The sequence below is a fragment of the Monopterus albus genome, unplaced genomic scaffold (assembly GCF_001952655.1).
Source record: "Monopterus albus unplaced genomic scaffold, M_albus_1.0 scaffold3.1, whole genome shotgun sequence".
NCBI lineage: Eukaryota > Metazoa > Chordata > Actinopteri > Synbranchiformes > Synbranchidae > Monopterus > Monopterus albus.
The window spans coordinates 9,224,463-9,248,297 of record NW_018127883.1 but is presented as its reverse complement, the minus strand read 5'-3'; the positions used below and the strand labels follow the sequence as shown (position 1 = coordinate 9,248,297).

General features: G+C 40.0%; 1 protein-coding gene across 12 annotated transcripts in view; it reads right to left on the bottom strand.

Moving 5' to 3' along the window:
- The window catches only part of mc4r (melanocortin 4 receptor), a 37,367-nt gene that overhangs the window by 4,490 nt on the left and 9,042 nt on the right, over positions 1 to 23,835 (bottom strand). Inside the window, exons 4-5 of one of the 12 annotated variants that reach the window (XR_002275003.1) lie at positions 12,156 to 12,255; positions 3,770 to 3,882 (exon numbers count right to left, since the gene is read on the bottom strand). The exons of 3 other annotated variants lie outside the window; for them this stretch is intronic. The gene's annotated coding sequence lies outside the window, so the exon portion shown is untranslated. 8 more of the 12 variants (XR_002275005.1, XR_002275004.1, XR_002275006.1 and 5 more) reach the window with 8 other exon arrangements.

The window sequence follows — 23,835 nt, the reverse complement described above, 5'->3', positions numbered from 1 at the left end:
CCAAAACTACAACATAGGAAACTAGTGAATAACAGTGGCAGATGTTGGCGCTCTGCGGCAGCACGCTCAAATGACTGGTAGAAAGATGTAAATATTTTCTGCTTTTACTGTACACAGTTTGCTTAAGGACTCAAGGGATGAAAGGGGGTAGGACTAGATAAGTGTATACTTCTTCCTACTCCCTTTCAAGCATGTACTATTGGAATGTTGTGATGTCTTATGCTTATTTGTTGAAATGTCTAATCAATTTTGTTTTTCACAATATCAATTTTCTTAGTTTTATATGCTTGGAAGAAACTTAAAAAAATGAAGCGTCTAAAACGTGAACAAAACAGTTTTTCAGTGCACAATAACCTGTGGTTGGCAATTCTGGTAAACACTCAAAAGAAATTATCTTTCCGGGTTTATTCACACTTGTGCAAGCAGCCAAACATCAACGCCCAGAGTGGTCTCCAGCTTTGAGCCTATTCTTCCCTATCTCTCTTTATGCCTTTGCTTCACTGTCCTTGAGAGACGCATTCCAAACCCCCAGCTCATGACTTCTCACGCAGCCTGTTGCTAGGCTGTGTACAGTGTAAATATAAGCATTTGTTGGTATATTCAAGGGGCACGAGATACATTATATGGACCGTAGTGAGCTGGACTGGAGTGTGGATCAGGAAGCAAACATGTAGTGTCCATTGAAGTCAAAGTGTTTAGAACTGTGTCCAGCGCTGTACTTTTCATCTGAGGGTGTTTATTTCATTTGAGTTTTTTAATTGACCCCAGGGCCTCTCCCTGACCTTCACCATGTAGTTTGTGCCTACACCTCTGTTACTTTTGCTGCCAAAAAAACAATGCCATGTCACAATTTTGGAGGCATTGTTGTGAAACTAATACGTTATTTCACTATGAAACTGGGCTGTTATTGCACACCTCCCACTGCTTCCTCTGTGCAGCTGTCTCACAATACCCAAGTACCTTCCAGCAGTTTCATAAAGTCTGTGAAACTGATGCATAAGGAATACCAATTGTTTTTGGAAGCATTAATATGTTACTCTCCAGGCTAAAATGAAAACACCAGCAAACTGTACAAAAATAAATTAATGTGGACCTAGAGCAAGTTCACCTTTGTACATTAAGGCTCCTACAATTGCACAAATTAGTGAAATCATTTATGCAATTATACTTAACCACAGCAGCATGATTGTCATGTACTTTATTACTACAACACTAGAGCAATCCCTGCTAGAGGAGAAAATGGCCCAAATGGAGCCATGACATGCTCGAATTGAACAGTGCTTCATGTAATTATTGGAGATTTTCTCTTGAAATTGACCCCCTTGAAGACCTAATTCAGTGCATTTCCGCCCAAATGAAGCAGCTATCTGGCCAGTAACATACGCCTTTAGCTTCAGGATCAGCATTAAGGGTTAGAGGAACTGGACTTGATTAGGTTTCTGAACAAAACAAGTTTGGAGAAAGATGAGAAATGCAGTGACTGTTAGTGAAGTTCATGACAATGTTTTTAGAGACACAAAAACACAACACCTAAACTTCCACAAGGTCAGTAAATCCAAGGGACTGTGAGGTGGATTACAGCCACAGTATGTTTGGGCTCAGTTAGACATGGTTTTTCCATGCATATGGTTCCAAAGCACATTTACTGCTTAATGTAGCCACAGAAAAGTTAATGGCATCTGATAAGGCTGTTTCATAAAAGCAGAAAATGGCACCGACTCTCCCCCTGCTGCAGCTCTATGATTAGGTTTGTTTGACGCCCACACTGACCTTCACTTCTTTCATTTGCCAAGGGTTGCACTCTGCCATCATACCTTGCTACCCACTGCTTTAGACAGTCTGTTGGAAACAAACACTGTAAAGGTTTGGCCACAGCAACATACTGTACTGTATGTAATTTCAACAAGTGGAAATCACATAGGTACCACTGAAAGTCCTCAGTTCAAACACTCCAGAGGTCAACAGAGTTAAGTCTAACATTGTTTCCGAGTTAACACATCAGGTGTGTTCTGTTGTGCCTTATTCACTCTTTGCAGTTAATAGCCTGCATGTAAATTTGACCTCGCAGCAAAGCGTCTCTGGCTTTTCCCAACCCCTCGCTTCTTTACAAACAGCTCAAGTCAACACCCACACACAGAATTTATATCCCTCTAAAGAAAAACCACAATGTTACAGATCAGATGACAAAGTACATGAATGTATACCCTTACTGAAGCACTTTAGCTACCTATGTAATTGGTGCAGCAAATTATCCTACACAAAAAAATACTGATCTTTAGTCTGTGCATTTTCTGACTTTCCATTTTCCAGTATATAAGTCCTTGTTTAATTAAGGCAACAAAAACCACTGGGTTAAGATCAAAATATATGTAGGATGGAGTCACAATAAACTGCTCTGTGTGTGTTCAAGGTGACAAAGGAACTTTTCACCCAAAGAGTTTGGCCCCCTTACTGTTTTTGCACAACAATGCAGCACTGTGGCACAAATAAGTAAGGCACATCAGGCTTTGATGCACTTGTCAGTAGAACCACTTTATTGGTGGTTGCAGTCTTTTTCATAATGATTTGTTCACGCTAAGACAAATATCAAATATTGCCAGCCACGTCCTTCAAGCTCCTTAAAGGTTAGCATCACAATTTTGTATTTAAACTATAATTTGGGTCCCACAGTGACAGAGCAAGAGGAGTCTGCTGGAGAAAACAGGTTTAATACACAAGAGAGAAATACACTGAGACAAAAGCTGGTAAAATAAACAAGAGCTCCACAGAACAGAAAGCTGGAGAGCAAGCTCTCCAACACAAACCAATTAGTGGCATTTACAGGCAAGTGAGCCTACGTGTGTCAAATGCAGGAGAAAAAGGCTGATTCACCCGATGTCCTAACACAGTTTTATTACTGGAGTTTAGATGCTGTATGCTTGACAAATGGGGTTAGGTGTAATTTAGTCCAATCTGATTAAAAGCTGAACCACACAGATCAGTATGAACACATTACCATGGAGGGCACATATTGCTGATCTAGGAAATTACTGAGATACATGCAAGAGCTGGTATTAACAAGAGGGCAGCATGGACGCAAAATACAAATCCAACTAACAGTTACACTTAAATCTCATGGTCCATCAGCTAATAATCTACAAACATCCAAAGGTCCTCTGCTTTGGTTTAGTTTTCTCAAATATAACGCTGGCTTTGACATGGTGGCTGACCTGCACAGTATCATATGTGATGGTTAAAGATGTCATTTCAAATCTATGGGCATTAATGTGTTGCTTTAACAGCCTCCTCTCATCTGGTTTCAGGCCTCCCATCAGATTTTGGAACCTGGCTGTGGGGATTTGCTCCCATTTAGACATGAGCGTTAGTGAGGTCCCACCCCTGGTGTTGGGCAACTTCACAGTCGGTGTTTCAGTTCATCCCAAAGGTGTTGGAAAAGGTTGAGGTGAGGCCTCTGAAGCAGGCTCGTCAAGTTCTTCCACCCCATAAAGGGGGAAAGCTTTTAACCCATGTTTAGACAGGAAACGGATGCCACAAATATAGAATCAGGCTAAATATCACTGTATGCTGACAAAAAGTTCAGTTCAGTTCGTTAGTCCCTCAGCAAAAAAATACATACCATAATGTAATGTAAAATGTAAATGTTTCTTAAAAATATCCAATATAGTCTGAGCTGTACAGGCAGGACTTAAGTTGAACATGACCATAATAAAATGCTGCTGAGCAGTACAATCAGGAATTATTAAAGCTACAATATGCAACTTACCAGCATGAAGCTCCAAATCACTCCACTTTGCTCGGCACAGCGCTCCCTTTCCCAGCTCCACTCTGCTCTACTACAACCCGCTAGGCCCTGCCACACTCTGGAGAATGCGACAAAACTTCCTGATTGAGCATACATAAATAGATAGAGAGGACAGTCCCGTCAAAACCTTTTAGAAGCTAATATCTCTGCACTACTGCCAGCGCTAGTCAATGAGTCTGGGTCACCGGAGACTTTGACAGCACCTCAACACATTAAGACAAGTTCTGGAGCAGATTTCTACAACAAAAATATTTGAAAAAAGTTACATACTGTAGCTCAAAGTGCATCAATTACAGTAGGAAAAATGAGAATGTGTACCCATTTCAGTTTACCCTTGGGGACCGATATATCTGCCCAGAGGGCAAGACAAAATATTCCCTCAATAAAGCTGGACAAGAGTGTACTTTTCTCAAAACCTGTCTGTCAGAGAGAGCTGCTGCGTGCCAATTATTTTGCTGCTTTAACCACCTTGGACAGACCATTTTTGTTTTCACAGTAAGGTTTTGATACCAAAAGATGGTTCAGAAGGATAAAACAGACTCCATAAGTGACTTATAGAATAAAATCATCAGTTTTTTGTCCACATTCAAAGTGTCCCTGCACAAAGTTTAAAATTAAATCTTTTGTCAAATTTAACACTCAGCTGTCTGAATAAGTGAGCCCTCAACCCATTTGGCCATATACTGTGGGTGGGTATTACTGTCTGCACAAAATGTCAGTTTAATCTCAGACCAGTGAAGGTTGCTGCATTCATCTCCCATGCTGTAGTTGTCATGCAAGTCTGAAGTGACGCTGGTGTGTGGGCTCCATGTGAATTTTCATGTCAGAGGAAGAGCTCAACAGCAGCATAGGGAAGCTTGGTTAAGTCAAACCTAAGTTTGGTAAACTATCACATGCTGCCTTCTTTAACCCAATAATACGCAGACTGTGTGTTGTAAAAGGGATAATTATCAAAGTGTTTGTCATATGCAGTTAGGAAACGTGTTTCCCTGTACAATGAAATTCTTACTTTGCCGTCCACATGAATGCCACACAATACAAGTGAAATGTAAAGTAGATGAGCAACAACACAAATCTAAATGGGCAGTAACACAAATCTAAAGCACTTTAAAGCAGCAAGTGAAGGAAGCAAACAAAAATACAACATGTTTGAAGGCCATGCTATGCTAACCCCTGGACATAGGAATAAAGCTTAACCTCTCACACTAAGGTGGCATATTTGAAACACATTAAAGCTCCAAACACTACTTGAGGTTTTATGGCGGAGATATTCACACAGTAATTAACTACCATGAACCTGCGAACAGAGTTCCCTGCAGACCTCCCACCCAGAGAGCCACAGGACTAATGAAATAACGAAAAGCCAAGAATGCAAATGAGAAGCGCTGACGCACCAAGTAGGTGGAAGAGATCCAGGCTTTGAAGATTGACGGACCCCAGGAAGGTCGCTCGTCCCTGGCACAAGAGTTGAACCACAGGTGCTGCAAGACCGCAGCGGTGGGGAGAGGAGGTTGGGAAACAGCCCCTGACTCCACCCCTGGCTATACACCTACTGTTGGTCAAGAGGATGTGACTGAAAGTAAGGGCATCATGCTCCGAGAGGCAGCCTGCCCTCAGTGTGACAAACAGCATGAAGTTATTGAGATTTTGGACTTCAACAAAGTGAGGTTGAAGAACAACGGGGTCCAGAGAGTGCCACAGCTGAACCAACACCTATCTGAAAGGAACCAGAAGTGACTGGCAAGATGTGCAGAACCTGTAGCCTCACCTTAAAAGAGGAAGTTTCTCGGTGAAGGAAAAGAAGTAGTACGGGACACCTTCCTCATTTCGGCCTTGATTACAAGTGGTGCACAAGAACTGAGACAACTTCTATGAATGTGACCGATATGGCAGTGACTAATGAGACCATCAATAAGCGCACTGGTACCAGATGGACCAGGACTCCTTGTTGTGCTCGCTGTTCCACTGATCTGAGGAAAGATGGTCCTTTGTGGGTTACTATGAGGGGGCTCACCTGCTCCACCTGTATTCCATGGAAAGCAATGACCAATATCCTGGGGGTTGTGAGACTCAAGGGAGACAAAAAAAACCCCTCTCAGTCAGGTCTGTGCATCAGATGATGATCTTGGAAGCCTTGGCTGAAAATACGCGAAGAACAACTTACAAGGATCGACGGATCTGGATGCCAGGGAACGCATATATGGGAACCAAATACTTCCCAGTATTGGTCCAAACATGGAGATACAAGAGTCGTTTGGTGGCCTACACAGTGCACAGAGGAGATGCAAAGGTCATCTGGTGTTGAGTGAAAAATCCCCAAGGAGTCATCTGGAAAACTGGAAAGAAGTATCTGCGAAAGTCAGTGGAGGATGTTTTTAGATCGCCTTCTGTACTCCCTGTAGCCCGTGGAGGGGGTGTCAGCAAAGCTGTAAATACAGGTCCCGGGGAGAACCAAAAAGCACAAGAAACACAGGCCACAACAGCAGAACTGGCCTCTGATGACCTGGCATCAGAAATAACCTTACAAGAAGAGCTGCAGGAGACTACTGAACAAGTTGTCTCTTTTCAGTTAGAATTCCCACAAGAACAGTAAGAATGTTTACAAGAAACAGCAAGAGGAACTGAGAGAAATAATTAAAATGCTATGGCAAAATGCATAAAGTAGAAAGTTAAGATATTTAGCACATGTGTTTGTTTGAAATAATCATTAGTGAATGTATATGAATAAAATGAGAAAGGATTGTATTGAAAAGGGTACATTTAGAAGTCTAAAGTACATTCAGAATCTAAATCATAAAGAGTGAAAATGCTGAATAATGGAGAAAAGGGAAGTAACACACATCCCTGCACAGAGGAAGTAGTGTGCATGAGCCTGGGAATGAGAGAGAAGAGAGGAAGAAAAAAAAACAGGCACCGAGTTCATAAAAATGATGGTTTCAAGCCTAAAAGTAAAGATTTGAATGATAATTACCGTTTAATCAATGTCTAATCAATGCTAATCGATGTTTAGTAAGTGTTGTAGTCAAAATATAGTGATCTATGGTTTAATTTTAAGGCATTGATAATTTTGTGTAAGATCAGTGTGGAATTCTGATTGTTTAGTTAAATGTGATTCTTTGTGTTTCAATCAGATGTGAGTTTCCTGTATTTTTATTAGATATAAGGAGGATTTAGTTCTGAGAAAAGAAGTAGAATCTGAGGCTGAATCACAATGAGGTGGAGGCCAGTTACGGGCAGTGGACTTGCTTTGACAGTAAAAAGATATGCAATAATTCTGCAGAACATGATTTTGCATGCCAAATAAGGTATTAAGGTAGCTTATGAGACAAGAATCCAGAAGACTGAGTGAATGAAGAAGACAGCTGAAAAGAGTGAGTAGGCTGCAGCTTCTCCCCCCGGGCCCCGGCCTATGGGGGAGGAAGAGAAGAAAACCACCAATATGCTACAGAGAATGGGAAGTCACCGGGATGATTGATCTGTGCCAATGCCTCAGGATTACAGCAAGGATTTTTAAAAAAATTTTTGCCTAAAAAGGATTTAAAATGAATTTTTGCCTAAAGAGGATTTACAATGAATTTTTGCTTAAAAGATGATGTACTCTGAAATGAAGGTTTTCAACAGAAAGCCACAATGCACCTCACTTTGATCCACAGGATTCAGTGAGAACACCTTTGACTTTTGTTCAGATCAAGAGCTCAACCAATGATAATTTTTTAATCATTATAATAATTTTAGATTGATGTTTAGAAATAGTAGTTGTTGATTTATTTAGATTGTAAGGCAATCAAGACCATTTTTGGTAATTTTAATGCAACCTTGCTGCTTGCTGCTGTGCTGTAGCTTTTTTAAAACTTCTATATAAAATTCCTGAAAAGGTTTAATACTCTGTCATTATTGAGTCAGTTTGAATGTTATTGACATTCTTATGATTTTAGTGGGTTTACACTTTTAAGTGGTAATGGTTAAAGCCACACATACAGGCACACAAACATGAGTGTTTGATGTTACACAACAATTCACAGGGTTGACAGTAGACTGACATTGAACTGCTAAAATGATTTTTAGACAGTTATATCAGAAAATATTGTATAAAAAATATCCAGCTGTTTACTTATTGCATAATACAAACTGCCATTAGAATTTCATATCCTTAACTTATGTCAACTAAATACTGTGCAAAGCAAATGTCGTCTTAAGTGGTAAGTGTCACGGCTTTGATGGGTTGTTTCAGACAAAATGTAACACTTCCTCAAAGGGCCAGAGTATACTGGTTTATAAAAAATGTCTCAGTACAGTAACATCTGAGGGTATAAGGGGATAGCTGCCTATAACTGCAGGTTGTTATTTGGGAGGTTTTGGGGTCTTATCCTGAATTAACATGTAAGAGGGAGGTCTGCAGGGAGCTCTGTTCACAGGTTCATGGTAGTCAATTACTGAGGGAATATCGCCATAAAACCTCAAGCAGTGTTTGGAGCTTTAATATGTTTCAAATATGCCACTTTAGTGTGAGAGGTTAAGCTTTATTCCTATGTCCAGAGGTTAGCATATCGTGGCCTTCATACAAACAAGAACACAGTATAATAATGCAGAGAGAATATATGCTATGTGGGAGCTGTGAAGTGCAAATTATGACAGACAACTTGTTTAGATAGCCTGTATTTGCCTTTATCCTGGTACATTAGTAACCAAATGTGTATCATCAAATACTGTGAACTCTCTTATCTTACTATAGGACAAGAATTTTACCATCAATTATCTTTACTGCGAGTCAGATTTTGAGTGACGCTGATAAAACCAGATATCTCTGACTTCCATGAGTTTACACATGTCTGCAGACTGCATTGTGGCTCCAAACTGAGAAGAATAATAAAGATGAACTTTAATTGGATTTAGCATTGATTTACATTTTGAAAACTTCTACATTAGAAATTTCCACTGGTAGAATAATCGTTCATCTAAATGGAAAAAGCAAGACATATGGAATCTTTCTGAAAGTGTTTGAAAGCGGTCTGAATTCACATGAATGTCAGACATCTGGAGAAAACCATAACCAGTAAAAGCATGACTTGATTCACTTGTCATTCAGATTTTGATTAAGTGTAGAAATGTTTGAGAGAAGCTTTTATCCAGAGCAACTTAACGTATCATTAATGCAGCCGTTTGTTTAAAACTAGCCACAGAACATGGTGCAATCCAGACTGCTGCACCAGCATTGCCAAAACAGATGGCTCCATTTTCAGTGAGACGGCAGTCATTTCAGTTGTAGTTAGAATGCAACTTGACCTTTGGCTCAGTTCAAGGAAACGCAGTTTGTAAAATTAAAAAACAGTGCATCCCCTCTGGACTGGCTCTCTCTAGGTCGTGCTCTCACAGTTCAGGTTAGTGCTCCAGCTCTCTGTTCTCTTAAATGTCAGCACTGCTGAGCGCCTTTTGCAATTGACCTAAAGTGCAAATGTCCATGCAGAAGTCAAAATCTACACAAAAGCCTCCAGAGGTTCAAAATGAATAGTCTGAATTTTTGCTTTTGTAAATACTAGTATGACTTCACCGGCTGTCTCTCTAGTAGCATACAAACAAAATGACCTGTTCAAGCACATGAGGTAGCTTATGAGACAAGAATCCAGAAGACTGAGTGAATGAAGAAGACAGCTGAAAAGAGTGAGTAGGCTGCAGCTTCTCCCCCCGGGCCCCGGCCTATGGGGGAGGAAGAGAAGAAAACCACCAATATGCTACAGAGAATGGGAAGTCACCGGGATGATTGATCTGTGCCAATGCCTCAGGATTACAGCAAGGATTTTTAAAAAAATTTTTGCCTAAAAAGGATTTAAAATGAATTTTTGCCTAAAGAGGATTTACAATGAATTTTTGCTTAAAAGATGATGTACTCTGAAATGAAGGTTTTCAACAGAAAGCCACAATGCACCTCACTTTGATCCACAGGATTCAGTGAGAACACCTTTGACTTTTGTTCAGATCAAGAGCTCAACCAATGATAATTTTTTAATCATTATAATAATTTTAGATTGATGTTTAGAAATAGTAGTTGTTGATTTATTTAGATTGTAAGGCAATCAAGACCATTTTTGGTAATTTTAATGCAACCTTGCTGCTTGCTGCTGTGCTGTAGCTTTTTTAAAACTTCTATATAAAATTCCTGAAAAGGTTTAATACTCTGTCTTTATTGAGTCAGTTTGAATGTTATTGACATTCTTATGATTTTAGTGGGTTTACACTTTTAAGTGGTAATGGTTAAAGCCACACATACAGGCACACAAACATGAGTGTTTGATGTTACACAACAATTCACAGGGTTGACAGTAGACTGACATTGAACTGCTAAAATGATTTTTAGACAGTTATATCAGAAAATATTGTATAAAAAATATCCAGCTGTTTACTTATTGCATAATACAAACTGCCATTAGAATTTCATATCCTTAACTTATGTCAACTAAATACTGTGCAAAGCAAATGTCGTCTTAAGTGGTAAGTGTCACGGCTTTGATGGGTTGTTTCAGACAAAATGTAACACTTCCTCAAAGGGCCAGAGTATACTGGTTTATAAAAAATGTCTCAGTACAGTAACATCTGAGGGTATAAGGGGATAGCTGCCTATAACTGCAGGTTGTTATTTGGGAGGTTTTGGGGTCTTATCCTGAATTAACATGTAAGAGGGAGGTCTGCAGGGAGCTCTGTTCACAGGTTCATGGTAGTCAATTACTGAGGGAATATCGCCATAAAACCTCAAGCAGTGTTTGGAGCTTTAATATGTTTCAAATATGCCACTTTAGTGTGAGAGGTTAAGCTTTATTCCTATGTCCAGAGGTTAGCATATCGTGGCCTTCATACAAACAAGAACACAGTATAATAATGCAGAGAGAATATATGCTATGTGGGAGCTGTGAAGTGCAAATTATGACAGACAACTTGTTTAGATAGCCTGTATTTGCCTTTATCCTGGTACATTAGTAACCAAATGTGTATCATCAAATACTGTGAACTCTCTTATCTTACTATAGGACAAGAATTTTACCATCAATTATCTTTACTGCGAGTCAGATTTTGAGTGACGCTGATAAAACCAGATATCTCTGACTTCCATGAGTTTACACATGTCTGCAGACTGCATTGTGGCTCCAAACTGAGAAGAATAATAAAGATGAACTTTAATTGGATTTAGCATTGATTTACATTTTGAAAACTTCTACATTAGAAATTTCCACTGGTAGAATAATCGTTCATCTAAATGGAAAAAGCAAGACATATGGAATCTTTCTGAAAGTGTTTGAAAGCGGTCTGAATTCACATGAATGTCAGACATCTGGAGAAAACCATAACCAGTAAAAGCATGACTTGATTCACTTGTCATTCAGATTTTGATTAAGTGTAGAAATGTTTGAGAGAAGCTTTTATCCAGAGCAACTTAACGTATCATTAATGCAGCCATTTGTTTAAAACTAGCCACAGAACATGGTGCAATCCAGACTGCTGCACCAGCATTGCCAAAACAGATGGCTCCATTTTCAGTGAGACGGCAGTCATTTCAGTTGTAGTTAGAATGCAACTTGACCTTTGGCTCAGTTCAAGGAAACGCAGTTTGTAAAATTAAAAAACAGTGCATCCCCTCTGGACTGGCTCTCTCTAGGTCGTGCTCTCACAGTTCAGGTTAGTGCTCCAGCTCTCTGTTCTCTTAAATGTCAGCACTGCTGAGCGCCTTTTGCAATTGACCTAAAGTGCAAATGTCCATGCAGAAGTCAAAATCTACACAAAAGCCTCCAGAGGTTCAAAATGAATAGTCTGAATTTTTGCTTTTGTAAATACTAGTATGACTTCACCGGCTGTCTCTCTAGTAGCATACAAACAAAATGACCTGTTTCATTCTGCTTTGTCATGTAGCCGATAACATGTCAAACATACAGGCACTGAGATTCAAACCCCCAACCCTCCAGTTGGGAGATGACTGCTCTACCCACCAAACAACAGTCGCCCCCATCCATTTTGCCTCACTTTTTATCCTTTATTCCACTGCTTGAATGATACATGGCAGTCTGATCTCACAGCAAAATGTATAATAGTTGTGTTGATCCACAGCGCAAAATGTAGCGTCACAATGACCGCTGTAAGACTGTGACATGTTGTACTGCAATCTTCATGGTTTTCTTGGTGCTTTATGGTGATTGTCAAACTAGAAAATGGCTCATTATCACCACCGACTGTGGAGGCAGAAGCTAAAGTAGTGCCTGTTGAAGGTGTATGGTTTTTAACTTTATGTTTAAGACAGGACAAGGTGGTGGCTGGGGCAGCCAACCCCAGGGCCTTTTCCTAACCTTAACCATCTAGTTTTGTGCCTAACTTTAAATTGCATGCTTAAGTTGCAGTGTATTGAGTTCTCAGGCTCGCCGAAATCCTTAACTCCAGTTATGCTCCACAGGTGGCCACTCATCTGCAGCAGCCTGGTGAGAGAAAATGAAGGAGTGTATTAAAGAATTACTGGACTTCAGTCACGCTCAATCAGCAAACTGTAAGGAAAGATTTGCTGCACATTTGAGGAGAGCGACAGTATACAAATTAACCGCGGGGCATCTGGGTTTTACACAAGTATCATTCAGCTCAGTCAGATTCATTAAAGTTGTTTCAGTTTCAGTCTGATTTGGCTTTAGTCATCCAAGCTGAAGTGACAGCATCTGCTGCTGCCCATTTTCAATCAACCCTTCAAGCTGAGTTGCCATAGAAACATGATGTGAGAACCCAGACAAGCTACTGAATTACTGGGAGGAACAAGCTTGTGCTGACAGTTGAGTTAGGTGCAAAATTGATGCTTTAAGTTGTAAAATGATCAACTGGACGAATCAAACAACTACATGACTATTTAATGTAGTGTCATTCTCGCCTGACAAAACATACTTAATGAATTTGCTCTTTGTAAAACATCAGCTTGCTAACCCTCATCAGTGGATATACACTGTACATATATATTCTGCATTTTCATGTGTTGTAGTTAAAGCAACATTTTTTTTTTTTTTACTTTATTAGATTTTTCTCTTTGAATAATTTTTGGTCGGTTGAAGAGTCAAAATTGTGCAGTATGCAGGTACAAGTAAACAATGTTGTGCAGCATTTCCTCCCCTTGTTTCCTTGACTTTCTTATTTATCTTTGTAATCACATATTGGGTACAATGACAAAAAAAAAATCCAGTTTAAGGCTGTGGTTTATAGAGCATGATGTTGGCAGGGCCCCCTGAGCTTCAAGTCAAAATCTTGTCAGACAGCAACATCTGCTGGTTTACTAGAGAACTGGTTTCATTGTATCTGTTAGTGCTCATGTTACAGAGCACAGCAGGCAGTGCACAGACCACAAGTCATCTTTTAGTAAAGTTAACCTCCAGAATACAGAGATTTATTAAATCTTTTTGTGAGTAACAGCATGTTTAATGAACAAGCACTCAGCTTTTGATGGGTCTGTTGGGAGCAGTTTGCGCAGCAGCGTGTTCTCAGATTTTTCCACATTAAGAAGAAAACCTAGCCACAAACATAAGCAGGAAGATCGCATTAGAAATCACTGAACAATTAATGGAAGAAGGGGAGGTTTTAGCACAATGAATCCAGGTGATGTTCTGGACAAAATTAACCCAACAATTAGCCCTAATCAATAACAATCAATCTCAACAAATGAGCTCAACAGCATCCAGTACCATTGTTTGGAAAAATATATAAGCAAATTGATATTGGATTAGCATTTGTTGAATATGTGTAAAATTCTGTGTGTTGACATATCAACTGTCTTTACATGCTTGAAAGAATAAATCAAATCAAATCAAATATCCTTTCAGTCTTTTGTGCCATAATTTCCTTTCCTAAACAGCAATTTCAGTCCACTCTGTATGTTTATTCCCTTTGCTGCTTCACCTGATAACTGTGTGTTAGTGCACGCTTTACTGAGCAGGACAATGACATGCCACTGCCTCCACAATAGCTACACAAAACATGACATCTTTTTTAAAAAGTGACAGTACAAAGAGAGAAAATATAAAAAATAGAGCAACTGAACATGAAGGATATATGTATATAAAAATTCTCCTTCTCAATTTTCACAAAATCTCCATCCTCTGCAGTCTGATGAACAAAGTTCACAGACAAAACACATTTTGGTGGTTTCCATGGCAACAGTGACAACTTTGTTTCTCTATACATGAGCACAAGACAACTTCATCGCTCATTCAGGCGACATTGTGGCACTGAGCACAGTGGATTGTGTCATTCCTTTCACTTCAGTGTAGCTTTGGTTATTAAATTCCAGAAGATGGCCTTCACCGAGGAATCTACACATTCTTACAAACAAGCAGATGTGTGTTTATCACAAGTCTCAAACGGTAATATAAGCTCTGGTGTCGGTCTGATCGTGGTCCCTGCATCTCCCTCCCTCCGCCTGCCAGATTAGATTTCTCTACTCTATGTATCTACAGTATCTACACGAGGCAGACAGATCCCTGCCAAGATCAAAAATGCATCTGTGATCTTCTTCTGCAGTATCAGAAACATTTGCGGAGGATTCCACCAGCTCACTCTAAATCCAAGATCTGATCATCCAGAGTCTGGCTTCATTCATTTTTCACAGTTGACACAGTTAAAACGCATTTGAAGTGTCGTATTTTTGCTCTGCACCTTTTCTTTTCTTCCCTCTGTCGTGTCAACACCAGGACTTTATTTTTCATGCTGATGCCACAACAATATGCATATCAATCAAGGATCCTCTTCCCATAAACCAGTTATGGAAATGTGAAAGTCTGCACACATTACATTTGGTCTCCACAAGAAAATAAACAGCTTCTGAATAACACAAACAGAACACCAGAGGGCAGAGCAGCACGCCACACTGTTCATCAGTAGGTGGAAGTAATGAGAAGAGAAAAAGAGCTGTCAATAAGTTTGAACTGACAAAGTGCTAAACTGGCTTAGCAGGGAAAAGAAGAAACTTAGCTCAAGTCATAGCCTTCTTACCCCAAGAAAATGGCTTTCAGTGCAATTTATTACAAATAGATTAAAGAAACATACACACTTTGCAGGCACAATCAGCTGCTCCATCGATCAAATAAACTGCTCTGCTACAACCCTTAAACGCACACTGTTAACTACTGTAGACTCACAAAGCAAATTTGAATTCTGTGTAGTGTGGGGACAGGTTAGTCAACTCCACGGCATAACACAGGATTGATTATCCTCAGTGCAGCGCCCCATGGTTGTGCTTTGTGTCTGCCTGCTAAGCCTCGACTTCACATGTGTAATCTGTCTTACATTAGCCCATCACTCAGAGTCAGGAAACAAAAGACACACTCCTCATCAAATCACGTCTTATATAATAGAAGAGTACACAAATATTTCTTGCACTATACATTTCATTGTTGGCATGAGATGCTGGTATAGCGGATTTTTCCAACAATTTATGTTGTGTATAAAAATAGCTTTGGCTAATGGCTAAATGTGGCTTTCTGTCTGCTTGGATTTCAAAGTTCAGTCTGGCCAAATCCTGCATTTTATTTAAGATAATGAGGCCATGTATTTTTAGCTTATAAGAAGACAAAAAAGGTTTCTGGCAAAGTCAGACTAGTGGATATTTAATGAGGGATTTGGGAAATGAAAAAGAAAACAAAAAACTAAGAGATAGGTGGACAGACGATGCCTGATTGGAGGCAGGAAGCAGAGGGAGAGAGGGTGCCTGGCGCCTGGGATTGATGCTGTGTGAAGGTGACCTGGGATTACTCGGGTCCTATTCCACAATCTTCTCCTGCTATCTGAAACTCATCGCCCAGCAGAATGGGCCCCGCTGTCCACATCCATAGGTTATGTCTTTGGCTGGACACACAATGTGCCCAGAGACAGAAGGTAAGCAGAGGATAGTCTCTGTTTCCTCCAAAGACAGTCTCACCAAATGTTCATCTGAATTTGCAACAATACAGAATTAATATTGTCAAACACCTATAGAAAACAAAGGTGATGACAAAACTGTTGTGCTGCTACAGGTTTTTTTCTCCCATAACTGTGTGTATTTCATCTGTTAATATTTAATATTTCTATGCTAAAGAAAGGAAAACCACCATTTCTGAACCCATTTCCCAGGGACTATGTAATTTCACATTGGGCTATAATTGCAGGTAAACAGTGTAATCAAAGTCATTTTAGTACATTAAGGTCCAGTTTACACCCACAAACTGTGCACTCTGACACATTTGCTGTCATCAGAAATCTTTTGCTCCGACTACCGATCATTGAAAATGTAGTTCTGGCTGCTCTGAGACCAGGTTTCTCGCCACGCACCTGAGATCTGCAGACTACATGGTGAACCTTGATTGGCTGAATCACATCCAGTGTAAACTGTCTTCCTTTATTATACATACAGTCACACTGATCTCATGACAACCAGGCCAAGGTGTCCAAATGTCGTGGCTTTTACCTGCTGTGCAGTTTTGACACATTGTGCTCAAGCGTCCTTGGGTAAGATGCCAAACTGCAAGTCGCTGAGGACAAAACCATCAGTTAAACTCCTAAAATAAACCTCCAAAAAGCAGACACCCAGCCATTCTAACAAAGAAAAAACTAAACTAAACTCAACTAAAGTTAAGACAAAATCATTCTGGATTAGAGCATCAACAGATACGTCTATAATTGCTTTCTTTAGATTGTCTGCAGACATTATGTGAACCAACGCTGGTTTCTGCTCATCAATAATAAACAGAGATAGAGTGCATAAATAGAAAAGCCCCAAACACAATTAAAAAATTATGTTTATCACATTTTTAATAGTGCTGTTTCTCCTTGACGTACTTGTGAAACACTAAATGTTATCGCAGACACTCATTTTACATGGACACATAGGCTCCAAAGAGCATTCTGGGTAACTGCAATTAAATGTGGTTGGAGTTAATGAGAGCAAAATGAGAAAAAAGTAACTGCTGATGTTTTTATGAGAGCAGAGTGATTTGTTGAGCTTTGCGTGATAAAACTCTTCTGCCTTGGTCAACGGCAGCCTGTATCCATCAGCTGCACTTTCTGACAAAGCAGAAGATGGAAAACAGTGGCAGGTTTCATGAGCCAGAGCTAATGGAAGAAAAGGGAGATTGAAAAAGAGAGACCAATAATCAGACAAAAAAGGAGTCTGGGGAGAGATGCTGAGTAGATGGGGGCTGAGCAGGAGACAAAGAGGTATCGACTGGGAAGAGGGGGATTTACTGTATACTTCATTTGAATGGGATTTTGAGCGGTACAGGGAGGCAGGGCGCTGGGACGGCGGAGCTCCTGAGGCCCTCTGCTGGTGCTGTTCATCAGAGGAGGGCTCTGTTAGCACAGACACCAGATACTGTCACCAGATAACCTCCTTTTAAGGGAATAAAAGTTCTTGGTAGGTACTAGTAGGTCAGTTTGACATTTATCTTTTAGAGTTACAGATGTTTTGACAGGTTTGGCAGAGTTTTCTGGAACTGACATCAAACATTGGTTGTTGTCTCTCTCTCTCTCCGCTTTATAGGAGTTGAACTCTCTGCTTTTGTATTTTGTGCTTTCTGATGCAAGATCTTTGCTGATGATCTCTACTACAACCCCAACATCATCTCCTCAAACCTGACCTCGTACTTGGGTACAGCTGTCTTTCTTCCAACACATCCGTTCAAGGGGACATACTGATCACGCACTCGCTCTTCACTATGTTCTCAGTGTTATAATTGCTTTGCTTATGCAAAGGCACACGGGTCTGCCTGCGCACTGAAACACACTAGCAGCACCACTCCTGTTTGTAAGTGTGCACATTGTGTGTGTTTGTGTGTTAAAGCTTAAGGGCAGCTTTAATTAAAAAAACAACTTATTGTAATAGCTTCCTTGTTGTAAGCTGCAGCCATCTCATGGTTGAGTCTTGCTTGATTAATGAGATTATCATACGTTCAGCCCCTTGTTGGTGCCACTCCCAAAGTGCCGGCTGTGGATAAACTGAACAGCAGCAAAACAAGAAAATAAGAGAACTTCATACAGCCTTTGGACAAACATAACTTTATATCTGACAGCTCGGAGCAAAGGGAGGATAAGGCCTGTAAATAAATCTTGTGTAGAATCAGTATTACTTTTATTCAGGCAAAAAAGTTTATTTCTGGGCTGTGAAATTGTGAATCAGCTTTGCAACCATGTTAAAGACTGAAGCAAGGTCACAACACTAAACCGTGATCTGATTTCTGATGCAATTCTTAGCGCTGTCTCTTTTGAAAGACTTTGCTCCTCTTATGCATGTGCCATTATATGATTCCAATCACACCGCAGCGAATACAAGTTGAAAACTGCTTGAGCACATGAGCCCCTCTGTACATTCCTATGTGTTATGATGGTTTCTTGTTGCACTCGTTTCAAAGGCTGTCGGACGCTTGACAGTGAAACCAGCAACGTTCTGACATATATTGTTTCTTCTTAGGAACAAAAAGGGAGTGAATCGGGACATGAGCTAAAGAATCTGCTCTCAGCTCTCTTCCAACTACAGGAAAAGCAATATTATGTTTTCATTCACTGCCAGTTAATACTAAGTTGAATATACCACATCAAGGATAACTGGCAACCATGACAGTTTACACTGGGTGTGAAGGACAAGTAATCCCCTGGGGCCACTGGGCAGTTTAACTCAAGCCAATGACCAAGTGTTAAAACCTGCACTTCCTCAAGCGGCCACTATAGATAATTTCCATAACTGTATGGGGTATGAATATTTATATATAGCTCACCTGTTTTAAATTATATTCAGACTTAAAGTTATGCATAAATAAGGGCATGGATGCTTCAGGTGTCTGGGAGTACATGAAAAAACACAAAGCTGACAACGGCCTGCCTCCATGTTAGTTTTGCTCTGAAGTCACATTTCATCACAAGTTTTTGAAACTACCACCCTGAAATTGTTTAGTAAAACTAACAAATGTGTGTGTCTGCATCTCGACTGACCCGCCTAGCATGTGCGTCCAATATTTAAAAAAACGGTTAAACATGTTGTGCCCGTCATTTCCCACATTTTTACAACCAGGTAGCATTAGAAAGACTAAGCAGACATTAACTGTATGTTGCATTAAAGGTTTTTTTTTTTTATCTCTAAGCTTTGCACATTCACATTAACTTACATATGACCTTTGACTATGAATGGTCATCCTGACATTTGTTACAGCAGTTAAAATGGTCTCAGCGTGACCTCTGCTTCCATTTGTGCTTGTACATCTCTGACAACGCCATCAAGAAGTTAATCTAAACTTCACACCTGTTGATGTCGACTGAACAGTGATGACACAAATCAGAAAGGCTTCAGCATCAACAGTGGGCAGCACTAGCCATTGCGCTTGGATCCTGGAAATGCTGTCCATGAGATTTCCCTCACACTGATGCATTAGTTCTAAGGACAAGGGCTTTCAGCTCACAAGGACTTTGGTAGGAACTCAATCATTTGTCTGGATCCAATTTCTACAGACTAAATTGCTTCTCTGTGCTCATATTAAGTATTTGTAAATGATTGCTTTGAGTCTGTCACTGTTCCTTGTTAATACAGGTACACTATGCATCTTGTCAGAGGAAGATTTTGAATCAGTAACTTTGGTTGTAATGGTGTAGCATTCTACAAATAAAGAAATAATATTTTAGCTGTTTAGTTTTTTGGTTCATTTCTGAATGCATAATACACAACTCTCCAATCCAATTCATTTTGTCACCTTTTGAGTGATTAAATAAGACAGCCAAGATGTGTCACATGCATTTTCCTTTTCCACTGTCATGAAGTTGTTCAGTGTACTAATACGAGGTATTTTCATTTATTGTAGCTTCTGTCTGACAAAGCAAATTAAAACCTGTCGGCATTACGGAACGGTGTCTTTTGAAAAGCCTCCACCTCGCATCTGAAAGAAGCCACACAAGTTGATTAGATCAACGGCCAGTCACAAAGTACAAATGCAAAATGTCTTTGTACAAATGAGTTTCCTGAAAAGGAACAGGATCTCTCTCAACGCCCTGGCCCACCACACTCTGCCAGATGCCTCAGATGAAATTACTTCATTATAGTTCAAGGAAAGAAACAAGTCACACTTAAACCTGTGTCTTTGTTCTTGTATTATACTTCAGCCTCTGGGCAACAAAAGCAACCGTGCCCATGAAAGACCAGGGTGCCCAACGTCATGAAACATTGAATGTCTCTGAAAGCACTGCCTAAAGACCTGCTCCAGTTCCTTAGTAGACACATGTCAAGATGATAGCTTTTCAACTGTTTTCATTTTCATGATATGCTGGAGGCCCAAATCTGGCAAAAGACATTATCAGAGGAATAAGTTCTGATTAATGTCATCGGCTGATATTTAATGATAATGATTTGCAACTATGTTATAATTAAAAATCCAGCCTCTAACAGAGCGTTTCAAAAGTATACCATTTGGACCGTTACCTTTTGACAAACAATTTAATATCATTGTTTACTGGATGTTGTTAGCAGCTTTTAATGAACACAAATCTCCATAAGCTTCCAGTTTGGCAGAAGAGGGGAGTCCATGAACAGGTCAAGGGGTTGATGTTAATTCAGACATACATATACAGTCCTTCATCTGCAAAGTACGTGGTCCCGGAATATTGTTTGATGATGGATCCGACCTGTCAGTATGGGGAGAGGAGGTGGTGAAGACGGCTCAGAAAACTGAACTGCTCTCCCAGATCTACAGTCCGTCTATGCCGACCGCCTGCAGAGAAAGGCCAAATTCGTCTGCACAGACAAAACCCAGCCAGGACTTTCCTTGTTTGTCCCCCTATCATCATTAATAAGGACTAAAATGTGCAACAGAACCTGCTCTGATTTGATATCATTTTTAAATTCTTTATATTGTGAACTTTTAAATGGACTGCTCACACTATGCTGATGCTGCTTTTTATTATCAGTGGACCTTGTTTTTAGTTGTTTCCTGTTTTATTCAGTTTATGTTGGCTTGCATTTAAATATTGTTCCTCGCTGTTTTGAGAGTGCCAGAGACAAACTTCCTTATGTCCTTAGAGGTCAAAAGAAAAATTGAAAGTTACATTTGCTCATAACCTCCATCAGAATTTCCCATTACACAATTTTAAAATGGAGCCTTTTTGTGAGCTCTGGAAGCCTGAGAGGCTATTTCAGGACCTCGTTAGTGTTGGGGAAGGTCGTCTAATAAAGAAAGGGCTAGTGATGATACTATAACGGTCAACACAGCCACAAGCCAACTCAAATCTAGCAAGAACTATCTCCAGTAAATCCCATGTGAGCAACACATTGTTTCATAACTGGAGTGACATTTACCAGTGAAAATACAAGGTTCACAGTGCACCAGTAAGTATCACCATCAACAACACACATCATGGGATCTCACACTAACTACAGCTAATTATTTATCTAATCAAAGCCCAGAGGTTTACAGTACGAGTGGATTTGTCTGTCTTCAGGTAGTTTCTCCTGTGAATATCATGTCTGGAAATGTCTGCCATTAAGGTTTTATGGCTTCAAATTTAAAGCCAGTGTCTGTCTTGAAATGAAAGTTTGAGTTTTAAAATGTTTTTCTTGACTAGGAACAAGAAAAAATGCACAAAGACAGTTATCACACTAAACTTTTTTTTATATAATTAAAGCTACCACAAGTAAAATTTAGAAATGGAATTTTTAATCTGGTGATGTCATCATGTGTGACACAGCAGTTTACATTTATTTCACTCTTCTTTGCCTCAGCATTAAAGCGCTCCTTCTGTTGCCCATTCTTTCCCTGACATTTATTTTTCTAAGGCCACTTTCAGCATTTGGGATTTTTCCACTTTTGTTATCCTTTTGTCAAGTTTGGAGTCAAAGTTAACCAAAAGGAAAGTGAAGCAAAATGTCGAGGGGTGAGAGGCTCAACCTTTAGACATTTGCAGAGGTAATCAATCAGGTTGACAGCTGTGCCAAGAACACTGCCTCGCTCGCCTGATGCTTGTAAATGTGGCAGCACCGTGCCATGAAAGGAAGCAGGAGTTCTCACATAAGTAATTAATTTCAATGCATCATCATAAAAAAGGCCAATTAAGAAGAAAGGTCACAGCATGAGGTCAGTGTTTGGACTCACCGCGTGATTATGGGCTGTAGGTACTGAAGTGCAGCCACATTTGTGTGTTATTAGCTTAGCTGAGCAGGTCATCGCGGTCATTACATCAGCAGGCGAGATAAACTGTAGACTCAGGAACAATTAAAGTAAAGAAATGCACAATTATAGACATGAATAAAATAAGGTTGCATTAAGTGAGAAGGCCTTAGGATGTGTCCAAACTCTTTGATGGTGTCCTCCTGGATTCAAGACGAGTTTATAAGAGACTGTTAAAACTGTCATCTACAGCTCAGCCTAGTTTTATTATGTTTTCACTTTAACTCGAAAATCTAAGCTATGCGAACATAATCTGGCAGAGAACCCAAGAAAGCAAACCACACAGAATAAGCAGGCGATTAGTGAGTGAGGACTGATGATATGACAAGAGTGGCAGGAGTACGGGGTTGAAACAGGGCAGTTCATCTGACAGCAGCAATCCTTTATTATGCCTTTTTTAACAGCTTCACACAATGATTTTCTGATAGACGTGAGCTCTCAAACAAAACAGCCACTGAAGACAAAGATTTGCTTCTGTGCACTGATTTAGGCCAGGGCTTCTCAAAACCAGACGGCAAGTCAATCCGGAGCCAGCATACACCTCGTATTAGGAATACAATAATATAATTTAATGAAGTGGATGTTTCCTACTTAAAAAAAAAAAAAAAAAAAAAAGTTTTATACTTAGATTACTTTTGTAGAATATAGTTTATTTGGTGACAAATACAGCGATCCTGACCCGAGAATAAGGCTAAACATAATAATTTCCCTTTTTGACATTGTCACAGCAGCGTCAACAGCCAGCGGCGTATGACGTTTAACATCAACAAGTGACAGAGCTCAAGGGTCTGGTAACAGGCGACTGAGTTAGCTAACGGCTAACAACCATTCACGTTCTGTGCTTCAGGCACAAGAAAGTGAGACTTCAGTATCTTCTGTCAGTACAATATGCCACCAATGCGGTGAGGATATCACTATCCAAAAGTGCAAAGAAAAGAAAAGCTGACCAAGAAAATTGAAGTTTCAGCTCCATGCATGAGAGGGTCAGAATAGTAGAAATACCTCTACTGTAACTATAATGAATAGAAAAACAACTATGATCAGTAATATCTAAGGCTGCTTTGAGATTTCAGAGAACTAAGCCTGCGGATTTTCTTCATCACATGTAAAGTAATTAGTTATCTGTCGCCTTCCAGGTTGTCGTCATTATTCACTGCTCTTAAACCATTTTACAATACTCAAATTCTGAAGACGTCAGGCAAATGCCTTTTAGTTTACATTTTACAGTTGAAATTCTTTGAAATTACAGTTGCTTTAAAGCCAAAATAGTCTCCAAATAACTCTGACATCCATGAGTCTGTAGAGTGAAAACATTGGATAGATGGATCGAGTTGGGCCTCGTGGTGGAATGTGTACACTCTCTTACTTCCTTCCTCTCCCCAGAGGAATCTTCTGTGTGTCTGCCGTGCAGCACATCAACACAAACTGTTAGTTTGTCGCTTGAGTTGGAAAGCCATCGACTGGGCCCAAAAAGCACTTCCCTATAGGAAACGTTTTCATTATCTTTTCCTTCTTGTGGGCTCCCAAGCTGCATGTCAAATAGAGACATTTTTGGTGAGTGAAATTTGGCAATTTGAAATGAGGACTCTGTCAAAAGAGTAACAGCCTAGCATTGGAGATTGTGAAGGACATCTGTTCATGACCTCAGACCCTACCAGCTGCAGCCACCCTCATCCAAGCGCTTCTCCAAGCCCTCAGCCAAACCCTGGCTCTTGGCATTGCACAGCAGACCTTCTTGAAGGGCTTCAGTTTTCACGACTCGGAATGAAATTATTTTGTACAAAACATGGTGCTGGAATTGTCTGCACAACCTTTGACATTTTTCCTTTTTTTTTTACCTAAACAACCATGCTG